This window comes from Bos taurus, chromosome 14 (genome assembly GCF_002263795.3).
Source record: "Bos taurus isolate L1 Dominette 01449 registration number 42190680 breed Hereford chromosome 14, ARS-UCD2.0, whole genome shotgun sequence".
NCBI lineage: Eukaryota > Metazoa > Chordata > Mammalia > Artiodactyla > Bovidae > Bos > Bos taurus.
In genome coordinates this window covers 36860928-36874070 of record NC_037341.1, presented here as the reverse complement: position 1 = coordinate 36874070, position 13143 = coordinate 36860928, and the positions used below count along the sequence as shown (strand labels likewise).

Sequence of the window (13143 nt, the reverse complement as noted above, 5' to 3'; positions counted from 1 at the left end):
ACCAACTGTTAAACTGAGAATTTACAAATCTTAGGAGTATTTTCTTCTACTTTTGATTAAATCCTGTTCATAGTTCTTTTTTGGACTAATTACAGATCTCTTTGAGTAATTGGGGCTTCCCTGATAGCTCAGTTGGTAAAGAATCCGTGGTTGGGAAGATGCCCTGGAGAAGGGAAAGGCTACCCACTCCAGTATTCTGGCCTGGAGAGTTTCATGACTATATAGTGCATGGGGTCCCAAAGAGTTGGAGAAGACTGAGCAGGTTTCACACTCACACACTCACTTGAGTAATTGTGTCATAATGTCTTACAGTTGTATAGTAATGTAAAATTAAAAGAGAAAAATACTTGACACATACTAAGTATATGCTATCCCAACAATCAATACTATCACACTGTAGATTGTAGATTATGTAAAGAATTTCACAGTGCTTGAGTCCTAAATGATAATACATACATTTCCTTGCCCTTTAGTCTAATGGAGTGTATTAGCTCAGATGCTTTTGGCCACAACTAACAGAAAAACTGACTCATTTTGGCTTAAAAAATAAAAAATCTTGTTATCTCGAATAACAGGAAGTTCAGAGGAAGGGTGAACTCCAAGGTTGTTTGATAAAGCTGCTCAGTGATGTCAACAGGGGTTTGGGTTTTACTTCATTTATAAACTCTGCCATCCTCTGCTTTATCCCCTGTGTCATGGAAAGATGGCCACAGTGGTTCTCTGTGTCATTGGTCATATAGCCACATCTTAGGGAAAAAAAAAAAAAAAATGAGTTCTGGTCTCCATCTGTCTCCTTTCCGGGGCAAAGATACCTGTAGCTGGAACTCCTCCTGCCATCTTTCCTTCCCAGCTCAGGCCTGGATTGTGTCCATGACATGCCCACATCTAAGCTAGTCACTGGCAAGAGAAAAAGAGATCCCTGCTAGTGTAAATGCTTGGGGTGAAAGGGTTATTGAGGAATCAACCACAAGGACTATTACATGAGGGATAAAATCTCACATAAATAATTTACAATTTTCTAGTGAAAGTGAAGTTGCTCAGTTGTGTCCGACTCTTTGCGACCCCATGGACTGTAGCCTACCAGGCTCCTCCCTCCATGGGAATTTCCAGGCAAGAGTACTGGAGTGGGTTGCCATTTCCTTCTCCAGGGGATCTTCCCAACCCAGGGATCGAACCCAGGTCTCCTGCATTCCAGGCAGATGCTTTAACCTCTGAGCCACCAGGGAGTCCTACAATTTTTTTTTCTAGTAGACCCACTTAAAAACTAAAAAGAAACTAATAAGTTTAATCTTCATAATATTTTTTTGTTTAACCCAATATATATAATCACTTCAACCTGTAATCAACTTTTTAAATTATTGAGATATTTCATATTTTTTTATACATCCCATTTTGGACTAGCCTCTTTGAAGTGCTCAGCGTGTTAGAAAGGATGAACTCCAAGGGCGTTATGACTCCGTCCTTGTTTGTGTCTCCAGTCTCACCCTTGACCGCTCTCCATGTGCCTAACTTGTACTCACACTTGATGCCTTGGAATGTTTGTTCCCACATCTCTTGCTCTCTTATATCTGTCTGTCTTTGCACTGTTTCCTCTGCTGGGGCTATTTGCTCCTTGCTTATAAGAGAGATTTTGTTATGTCCATCAGATCCAGCAACATGTCACTCCAGTCAATAAGCCTTCTCCAAACCTACTTCTTTTGAAAATTTTTCATTGGAGGATAATCACTTCCCTGTTTTATACAGCAGCTTCCCACTCGCTATCTGTTGCATATTTGGTAATGTATATGTTCGGAGAAGGCAATGGCACCCCACTCCAGTACTCTTGCCTGGAAAATCCCATGGATGGAGGAGCCTGGTAGGCTGCAGTCCATGTGGTCGCTAAGAGTCGGACACGACTGAGCGACTTTACTTTCACTTTTCACTTTCATGCATTGGAGCAGGAAATGGCAGCCCACGCCAGTGTTCTTGCCTTGAGAATCCCAGGGACAGGGGAGCCTGGTGGGCTGCTATCTATGGGGTCGCACAGGGTCGGACACAACTGAAGTGACTTAGCAACAGCAGTAGCGGCAGTGTATATATTTCAGTGCTACTCTCTCAATTTGTCCCACCCTCTCCTTCTGCCACTTCCCTGGTGGCTCAGATGGTAAAGCATCTGCCTGCAATGCGGGAGACCTGGGTTCGATCCCTGTGTTGGGAAGATCTCCTGGAGAAGGAAATGGCAACCCACTCCAGTATTCTTGCCTGGAGAATCCCACGGACGGAGGAGCATGGTAGGCTACAGTCCATGGGGTCTCAAAGAGTCAGACACGACTGAGCGACTTCACTTTCACTTTCACTCCTTCTGTTACTGTGTACAAAAGTCTGTTCTCTGTGTCTACAGATAGGTTCATCAGTACCATTTTTCTAGATTCTGTTATATATGTGTTAATACAATTTTTTTTCTCTTTCTGATTTACTTCATTCTGTATAGCATACTTTAAGTTCATCCACCTCACTAGAACTGCCTCACATTCATTCCTTTTTATGGCCGAGTAATATTCCACTGTATATATGTGCCACAACTTCTTTACCCATTTATCCGTTGATGGACATCTAGGTTGCTTCCATGTCCTGGCTATTGGAAATAGTGCTGCAATGAACACTGGGGGTACATTGTCTTTTTCAGTTATGATTTTCTCAGGGTATATGCCCAGTAGTGGGATTACTCAGTCATGTGATAGTTTTATTCCTAGTTTTTAAAGAACTCTCCATACTTTTCTCCATAGTGGTTGTATCCATTTATACTCCCACCAACAGTGCAAGAGGGCTCCCTTTTCTCCACATCCTCTCCAGCATTTATTGTTTATAGATTTTTTGATGATGGCCATTCTGGCTGGTGTGAGGTGATATATCACTGTGGTTCTGATTTGCATTTCTCTAATAATGAGCAATATTGAACATTTTCTTCCTGTGTTTGTTGGCCATTTGTATAGCTTCTTTGGAGAAACAAAACCTACTTTTTACATCATCCCACCGTTACATTGATGAAATGATTTTCCCATTACCTTTTTCCTTATCAGTCTACCCCTCTGAGCACTGAGGTCCAGGGTGGTGTCTTCTTTGCGTGAGTGTTCTCTGTGACTTTGCTCTGGTGTGATAAAACTGAGAGTTAGTCGCTCAGTCATGTCTGACTCTTTGTGGCCCCATGGACTGTAGCCCACCAGACTCCTCTGTCCATGGAATGCTCCAGGCAAGAATACTGGAGTGGGTAGCCATTCCCTTCTCCAGGGGATGTTCCCAACCCAGGGTTCGAACCTGGGTCTCCCACATTGGCAGGCAAATTCTTTACTGTCTGAGCCACCAGGCTCCTCTGTCCATGGGCTTCTCCAGGCAAGAATACTGGGGTGGGCAGCCATTTTCTCCTCTAGGGGATCTTCCTCAGCCAGAGATCAAACCCAAATCTCCTGTGGCTGCTGCATTGCAGGCAGATTCTTTACCACTGAGCCACCAGGAAGCCTAGTTAGGAGGCACTCAATACATATTTATAGCATGGAAATGAATTTCTGAGAAAATTTAGAATGACTTGGATTTGGTAGGATTCATTTGATAGAACTGAGGAGAGAAATAGAATGTTTGGCCCGGGTTGTTTCCTCTGGTGGTGGCTTTATAGGTACGTATTCTATGAAAGCATCTTGAGGCCCTCCAAATGTGACCTCAGAGTATCTAAATAATCTGAATACATATAACTGTCTTTGGGAATCCATCATAGATCTCCATTAATTTCTTTACTGATCTATTTGTAACTTTGAATTTCTCTAACCTGAGTACATCCTTCTCAGTGTCGAGATTCCTTTTTTCAAGTTCCAACACTGCTTTCTGGTTCTAGCATTTCACAATGTAATCTACACATCAGTAGGGCTTCTCAGGTGGCTCACTGGTAAAGAATCCGCCTGCCAGCGCAGGAGACACAGGTCGATCCCTGGGTCAGAAAGATCTCCTGGGGAAGGAAACGGCAACCCACTCCAGTGTTCTTGCCTGGAGAATCCTATAGACAGAGGAGTTGGGCGGGCTACAGTCCATGGGGTCACAAAGAGTTGGACATGACTGAGTACAGGCGCCATTTAAGTCAATATTCACTGAATAGTGTCATGGAGGAGTGCATCCCTCTGAATATAAAGAAGCACGGGCTTCAGAGGTTTGAGCCACAACAAACAGGGCTTTGTATTACTATAAAGGGCACTTAAAGACTGACATTGTGTAATAGCAGGCCTCACTGCATTGTCCTAGGCATAGCTGCAATAGAGTTGTGGCATTCTTTGTATTACATGGACTCAGTATAAGTTTTGAACTTCACTTTTTCACTTGCTCCACTGTCAAACCACAGTGCTGAGGACCATAGGGTTTTGAAAGAGAAGGTATAAACACTGCCATTGGCAGCTTCTAGGAGGTTCTGGAGCTGCCAAAATTCAACAGGAAACTTGATTTTTGTTTATTTTTTATGAAATAGGATGCTGAGAGAGATACTAAAAAGACACATCAGTCTTAATGTTTGTTTTGGGAAAGTGCTTTCATACTTGTTGTTTTTGTATTTTAAGATATTTCTTTTATCTGAAACTTATCCCGTGATTATAGGAATAAAATTTGTTCTGCTGGCTTTCCATTTGCAGTATAAAATTCCCATATGTTTTTCCTTTACGTTTTGTATGTCAGTAATTAGTCCGGTAGTTCGAATAGCATTTTTGTGGTTTTCCTTTTCTTTTTAAATTTTATTTCTTTTTAATTGGAGGGTAATTGTGTTATAGTATTGTGTTGGTTTCTGCTTACATCAGTGTAAATCAGCTATAGGTACACATATATCCTGTCTGTCTTGAGCCTTTCTCCTGCCTACCCAGTCCCACCCCTCTGGGTCGTCACAGAACACCAAACTGAGCTCCGTGTGTGATTCAGCAGCTTCCCATAGCCCTCTGTTTACACGTGGCAGTGTATATATGTCAGTGCTACTCTGTCAGTTCATCCCACCCTCCCCTTGCCTTGCTGTGTCCACAAGTTCCTTCTGGTTTTGTTTTTTAGCTATTTGTTTTTTAATTGAGATATAATTGAAATATAACATCGTATTAATTTTAGGTGGATATATGTATATATTGTGAAAAGATTGCCACAAGTTTAGTAAACATCCATCACCACACATGATTACATATTCAGTCATATCTTCAAAAAATGCTTCAGGAGGGAAGGTCACCAGGTAAAGCTTCTTATCACTGGGTAGTTATTACTTAATGGACTAGAACGGGAATCAGGAAACTACAGCCCATGGGCCAAATCCAGCCTACCAGCTGAACTGAGAATGACTTTTAGACTTTGAAATTTTGGGGGAAAAATCAAAAGAAGATTAACATTTAATGAGATAGGGGCTTCCCTGGTGACTCAGATGGTAAAGAATCCGCCTGCAATGCAGAAGACACAGGTTCAATCCTTGGGTTTGAAAGATGCCCTGGAGAAAGAAATGGTTACCAACTCCAGTATTCTTGCCTGGAGAATTCCATGGACAGAGGAGCTTGGCGGGCTACCGTCCATGGGGTCACAAAGAGACACGACTGAGCGACTAACACATTTGTACACACATTTCATGAGATAAGAAAACTACATAGAATTCTAATGTTAAAAGTTTTATTGGAATACAGTCATGCCCATGTGTTCAATATTGTCTGTGACCACTTTCACTACAACAGAAACAAGTGATTACAACAGAGACCTTTAGCCTACAACACCTGAAATACTTACTGTCCTCTCCTTTATAGAAAGTTTGTTGATCCATTCCCGGAACTAGAAGGAAGAAACATCAGGCATGCACTTTTTGAATTTTGTGTCAAATGTTACTCTAAACATGGTCATTCAGAGTTCATTTTCTTTCAGAAAGGTGTCGTTTTACTGAAAATGTAGCCTGTATTATAATACAGTTAGATTTGGTTGTGAATTTTGGATTGATTTACATTAGAAAGCAGTTTAATTCACTAAGGGAAAAATAATTATCTTTATTCATCAGTATTCACTGAAGCATTGAAAGAAAGTTTACTAATAGTAAAAGGTTACTTTGTGTCATTTTTGAAATCCCATTAGAAATGCTTCTTAACTGAGTTTTGTGTGTAGGTTTTAAATAATAGAGAATATTCTGTTGTTTCCATAATGATCTTTCGTCTCTTCATTTCAAATATATAACCAGTTTCCAGAACCAACAATCAGTTACAGGGGAAGGTAATGGGAAGATTGAATATTATACATTTTATAGTATGTGAAAGTGAAAGTCGCTCAGTCATGTCTGACTCTTTGCAACCCCATGGTCTGTGTAGTCCATGGAATTCTCCAGGCCAGAATTCTAGAGTGGGTAGCCTTTCCCTTCTCCAGGGGATCTTCCCAACCGAGGGATCGAACCCAGGTCTCCCACATTGCAGGCAGATTCTTTAACAGCTGAGCCACAAGGGAAGCCCATGCATTTTATAACTGACTCATAATTTTATTTATGCTTAGTGCATCATGACCACGTTTCCAAGAGGTTGTATATATCCTCATATTGGACACACAAGTGACTTACTAACTTAACCCATAAAATAATTTTGGACTATAGTCAAAACCCACGAGTTTACATTATTGTTTTCTTTCTTTTTTTTTCTTGAAATGATGGAAGCATGCTGAGTTGCTTCAGTTGTATCCGACTCTTTGTGACCACATGGACTTTAGCCCACCAGGCTCCTCTGTCCATGGAATTCTCCAGACAAGAATACTGGAGTGGGTTGCCATGCCCCCCTCCTCCAGGAGATCTTCATGATCCAGGGATCAAACCCGCATCTCAAGTCTCCTGCACTGACAGGCAGGTTCTTTACCACTGGCACTACCTGGGAAGCTCCCTATAGTGATAAAGAACAACTATTTTCATTAACAGTGTGAAATTTTAAGTTTTACAAAACATGACTTTCCAGTTGCACCAAGGAAAAAAATATTTTCAATGTGGTTATTTGCTCTGTACTTCACCTTACCTGTAGCTCAGTGTTTCACAACAGATTCTCTCTTTGAAGATAATTTCATGTTTGTGATCTCATAGGAGACAAATAGAGTCCAAAAGTGTTTCTTAAAATTTTTCTCTAATAAGTTTTGTTCTGTTTTGGACCTGTATACATATTCCATTTCAGTAGTTCTATAATTTTCAGTTCAGTATTCTAGTTTTAAATTATTTAAGTAGGAATTTAATATTCCAACTTTTCCTAGGGCTAGATGTTTGATGTTGATTTGAAGATTGTTGGGGAAATATCCTAAAAACCTTTCTGTTAACAGTTCATACTGGTGAATTATAACCAGATACATTATTGAGTCAGTAAATACCACATGTGTATAATTGGCTAAATGGATATGAAAGTTATAATGGAGAACTGTTGCCTATATAGACCTTTTTAAAGTGACGATCAATAGAATATAGTTCCCTCGGTCACAAATTTGAGAGCATTATTGCCCACTAGAGGTCACTTTTATAACCTAAAGAGTATTACGTTCCTCATAAACTCAAATTATGGTGTTGTGTATGATTTATTACACTATTTAAAACTGAAAATCGGTCACCTTCTCTCTCTTAACAATGCACCTTCAATTAAGTCACGCCTCTCCCCATTTCCAAAACTCGTTTTTAAACGGGCAAGTCACTGGTTATTTTTCCTAATTCTCAATTTTATTCTGTCATCGCTAACAGTTATTTGACCTGCTCTCCTTGTTTCTAAGTTGATAGCTAATGTCTCTCCACATATTTTTAAAATACTCTTTGGTTCATTGGTTGTTTTTTGTTTTGTTTTTTTTTTTTGCATCCTCTGATGGGAGGAATGTAAAGACATTTTTTAAAGCCCCAAATATTTAATGGGTGTGAAATTAAACAATAGGGGCCGACACAGTTACTTTAAAATGTCTCTGTTGCCCTTCATAGCCTGTACAGTGATGTACTACCAGCAAACCTGGTACCTTTGGTAAGAAGCATCATCAGTCTACCAAGACCCACACCTGTAATACTTCTCACTCTAACAGACTGTCAGCTGATAGGCTTTGTAGCTGGGTCACCTAACCTCATATGCAGATAGCACCTGCTTTTGTATAGCTTCTTGCCATAGTAGGAAGCCATTCCCTCCTCCAGGGGAGTCTTCCCCACCCAGGGATCGAACCTGGGTCTCCTGCATTGCAAGAAGATTCTGTACAGTCTGAGCCACCAGGGAGGGATGAAACCCTAGTAGGACGCACATAAGTAAGAAAATCTCCAGCTCAGGGACAGAGTTGTCTGGCTGCCGTCTCCTTGTTGCTTATACATTTCTGCTTCCTAGACAACTGCTTTCAGAGATATTTGCAAGAGTTAAGTTCTTCAAGGGAGTAGGAAGGTGGGGGAGATACCCTAAGGTGATCGTTTTTCTTGAAAGAGTCTTGAAAATGTCCCTGGGAAATCAGAAAGTGTTTTAGTGTAGCATTCAGCTGTCATGTACCGAGCACCAGCTGTGTTCCACCACTGTTGTTTAGTCACCAAGTTGTGTCCCAGCTCTTTTGCAACAAAGTAGGAAATTCTTCTTTAGCATCCGGTACTCTACCACTGTACTAGATGCTAAAGAAGTATTTCATATTTTGTAAATAAGGAAAGCCCTCAAATTGAGTGCAATTAAAAGTTAGAGACCGGGTATATGACAGCTCTCTGTGCTCCTTGCTCCATTTTGCTGTGAATTTAAAACTCCTCTAAAAAGTAAAGTATTTAAAAGGTAAAAAGTTGGAGAAACAACAAGACATATGCAGAAACAGTTGAGGATTGATTGCAAAGCGACATGATTTAGTGTCAAGAAATGTTTTAAAAATCTATATATGTATATAAATTTTGAAGTTTGACTGTAGCTGATGGAAATGATCAAGAGCAGAAGAATTTACCTGATTAAGCTTCTTTTAAGAGTTGATGGACTATGAAGTGAAAGACAAATTATAAGGGCTTTCCATATAGGGAAAACATGAAGGAAAACAGAAGCATGGAAATTGGCGAGGAGTATGTGGGTGAAGAAAAACTCAACTTGGTGGAAGCTCCAGGAATAAATCCTCCATAAGATCAAGACCGTTGAGTAAGTTCTTGACAGCTAGATTGAGCAGTATGAATTATATGTTCTTTGCATCAAAGAAGCATACTTCAGTCAGAAGCAAGGGATATTATTATACTGGTGCCTGTAAAGTTATTCTATTAGCCACATGCAGAATTGACTGTGATGAACACTTCTGTTGTTGTAATTCAAGAATGAATGGGTGCTAATTACCTTGGTGGGTGTGACTAAATACAGCATTGTAGAGAAAGAATCAGCAGACTTTGGTGACCAGCTGAGTATAGTGGAAAGAAACAGCAATTAAAAATAACATTTAAGGCAAGCTACCAATATGGCATAGTGAGAGCTGAGCTAATCTTCCAAAAAAACAACAATAAACCTGGACTGAATTGTCAAAAATATCAACTTTAGGACTTGGAAATGGGTCAGAGGCATTCACCAAATTGAGAAATATTTATTGATGGAAAAACTACTGAACTTCAGATGAGAAGGATAGAATTCTTTGGTGTTCTTGCCTGGAGCTGATCTCTTTCCCATCTCTAGGCTCAGCCCACACATTAGTTCTGCAAAGGCAAAGCAGCCATGGAAATCAGCAGTTTCACTGGAGGAGTGGCCTTACTTGATTTAAGTGGAATGTGAAAAACCCATCCCAGTGGCATTGTGAATAAAAGTAAATATCTTAGTAGCAAACCAACAGGAAAGGCTAGCTAGCAGCTCAGTGAAACTGAGCTTATAGTCTTTGACCAATAGACTAGCCAGAAATTTGTTAGAGAGACTTCGAAAATGAACAGTGATAAGGGGCTTCAATAAACTCAACACAGCTGATCAAAAGACTTCATACATGCAGGAGAGACCAGAGAGGGCTCATGCTATCTACGCATCCCTGGCTGAGTGTACATCCCTGATTTATCTACATATCCCTGCGGAGGAAATGTAAGAGGGCCTGGCAGCAAGTAGAGCCAAAGTAGACCTGAGAACTGCCTGATCTTTGAATGTAATCCTCAACCCAAACACAAATTCATTGTCAGAGAGTAGAAGCTTTGTTGGCTTAGGGTGTTTAAGTACAACCACTGCCCAGTCATTGACTGCCACTAAACTGTATAGACACAAGATGTTTTAAACCCTAGGAGACTGGGTTTAAAAATATAAAAGGAAAATAATTTTTTAAAAAACTGAGAAGAGACACAAGCAGCCACATGCTGTGAGGGAAATGGAGTCCACAGATTTAATCTAGGCAAATTAATAAACAAGAAAACCACAGCAACAGCAACAATCCTGGAGAGAAACATTAAAACCCCAAGTAACTAAAATGTATTATCTAAATTTCTAGTTTTCAATAAAAAATTACAAGATATACAAAGAAAGAAAAGGGTAACCAGTATTCCTTGGAAAAAAGTTGTGGGCCCAGATGTTGGACTCAGCAAAGACTTCAAAGCTGCAGTAATAAATATGTTCAAGGAGGTCAAGGAAACCATGCTGAAAGAATTAAAGGAAAACATAGTGATAATGACTCAACAAATAGAGATTTTCAATGAAGAGATTAAAAAAAATTTTTAAGGCCAAATAGAAATTCTAGAGGTAAAAAGTAATTGCTGAAATGAAAAATTTAGTAAAGGGATTGGATTCAGTAATATATTTGAGATGGCAGAAAAAAGAGTCCATAGGCTTCAAGATAGTTCAAAAGAAATAATCTAGTCTGATTAACAAAAAAAAAGAATAAAAAAAATTAACAGAGCCTCATAAATTGTTTGACAACATCAAGCAACATATAAAAGGATTAAACAGTTATCAAGGTTGATTTAACATCTGAAAATCAGTTGTTGTTTACATCATATCAATAAAGGAGAAAAACCACATGATAATCTCTAGACAAAAAACATTTGACAAAATCCAACACCCATTTCTTTCCTTTTATTTAAAGAGTAAAACTCAAAGGTGTGAGTCATTTTTATTCAGCTTAACCAACACCCATTTCTGATTAAAAACTCTGAACAATCTAGGAACAGGAGGGAACTTCCTTAACTTGATAAAGGTCATCTACAAAAAAAACTATAGCTAATGTCATCTTCATGGTGAAAGATTAAATATTTTACCTTTAAGTTTGGGAACAAAGCCTGCTTTCATCATTTCTACTCAACATTATTCTAGAGATTGTATCCAGTTCAATATGGAGAGAAGGAAAAAGAAAGAGAAAAAAAAAGACATGTGGTTTGGAAAGGAAGAAACAAAACTACCTTTATTTGCAGATGATATGGTCCTGTGTGTAGAAAACCCTAGGGAAAATACAACCAGCCAACCAAACGAAAGCCCTATTAGGGCTTAAAGCAAGTTCAGTAAAGTTACAGGATATAAATCAATATACAAAAGTCAATTTTATTCCTGTATACGAGAAACAATCCAAAAATAAAATTTCCTGTGTCATTCATAATAGCATCAGATAGAAAATGCTTAGGAATCAATTTAACCAAAGAGATGTTGACTTCACACTATAAAACATTGCTGAGAGAAATTAAGGATCTAAGGTGGCTCAGTGATAAAGAATCTTCGTGTCAAGCAGGAGATGCAGGTTCTATCTCTGGGTCAGGACAATCCCCTGGAGAAGGAATTGGCAACCCACTCCAGTATTCTTGCCTAGGAAATCCCACTGACGGAGGAACCTAGTGAGCTACAGTCCATGGGGTCATAAAGAGTTGAACATGACTTAGCAACTAAACGGCAGCAGCAAATATTACATGAGAGACATTCAGTTTTCATGGATTATAAGACATTATTGTTAAGTTGGAAATTCCCCAGATTGACCTATAGATGCAATGCAGTTGCTAACAAAATTCCAGTAGGCTTTTTTTTTTTTAAGTAGAAATTGATCAGCTGATCCTAAAGTTTATATGGAAATGCAAAGAACTCAGAGTAGCTAAAACATTTTTGAAAAGGAAGGGAAAAAAACTGGAAGGCTTGCACTACTGATTCACATTTAACTATAAAGCTACATTATTCAAGTTAGTGGCTTAAGGATAGGCATATAAATTAATGGAACAGAATCAAATGGAATAGTCCAGAAATGAGACTTTATAATTTATGTTCATTCAATTTCAACAAAAATGCCAAGGAAATTAAATGGAGGAAGGATAGTCTTTTCAACAAATGGTACTAGGAAAGTTAAATATCCATATTAAAAACAATAATTTAGATTCTTATCTCAGCCATATATAAAAATTAACTTGAAGAATAGACTTAAATCCTAAAACTGTAAAACTTCGGAAAGAATCGTGGGAGAAACTTGGCTTGAGCTTGGGTTAGGCCAACACTTCTTAGATTCATCATCAAAAGCACAATCCAGGATTTCCCCGGTGGTCCAGTGGTTAAGAATCTGCCTGCCAATGCAGGGGACATGGGTTTGATTCCTGGTCTGGGAAGATTCCACATGCTGTGAGGCAACTAAGCCTGTGGGCCACAACTCTGGGCCCATGAGCCAAAGCTACTGAAGCCCATGTACCCTGGAGCCCATGCTCTGAAACAAGAGAAGCCCACACACTGCATCTATATAATAGGGAGTAGTCCCTGCTTACCACAACTAATGAAAGGCATCATACAGCAATGAAGACCTACCACAGTCAAAAAAAAAAGCACAATCCATAATAGGAGAAATTGGTAAATTGGACTTTATCAAAACTTAAAACTTTTGTGCTTCAAAAGACATCATTAAGAAAATGAAAACACAAGCCACCAACTTGTGAAGAAAATATTAAATCATGTGGAAATATGAATTGTGTCTCAGATACACAAAGAGCTCTTATAATGTAATAATAAGAAAGCAACTCAATTAAAATTATTAAATTATATGTATAGACAGTTCATCAAAGAAAATATACAACTGACTAATAAATACCTGAGACGATACTCAGTGTCAATAGCTATTAGGGGAATGTAAGACCACAGTGAGATACCACTTCATATTCACTAAGATGATTTTGCTAAAAAAGGCGGGCAATAACAAGTATTGGCAACTATAGGGAGAAACCAAAACCTTCACAGATTGCTGGTGGGAATAGAAAATTGAACAGCCACT

General features: G+C 39.1%; 1 protein-coding gene and 1 non-coding gene across 21 annotated transcripts in view; one reads left to right on the top strand and one right to left on the bottom strand.

The window, feature by feature from the left end:
• The window catches only part of STAU2 (staufen double-stranded RNA binding protein 2), a 303811-nt gene that overhangs the window by 189743 nt on the left and 100925 nt on the right, over positions 1 to 13143 (top strand). The window lies entirely within an intron of this gene.
• On the bottom strand, positions 1155 to 1226 carry TRNAS-GGA (transfer RNA serine (anticodon GGA)). The gene has a single exon. It is a non-coding gene; the product is annotated as a tRNA-Ser (tRNA).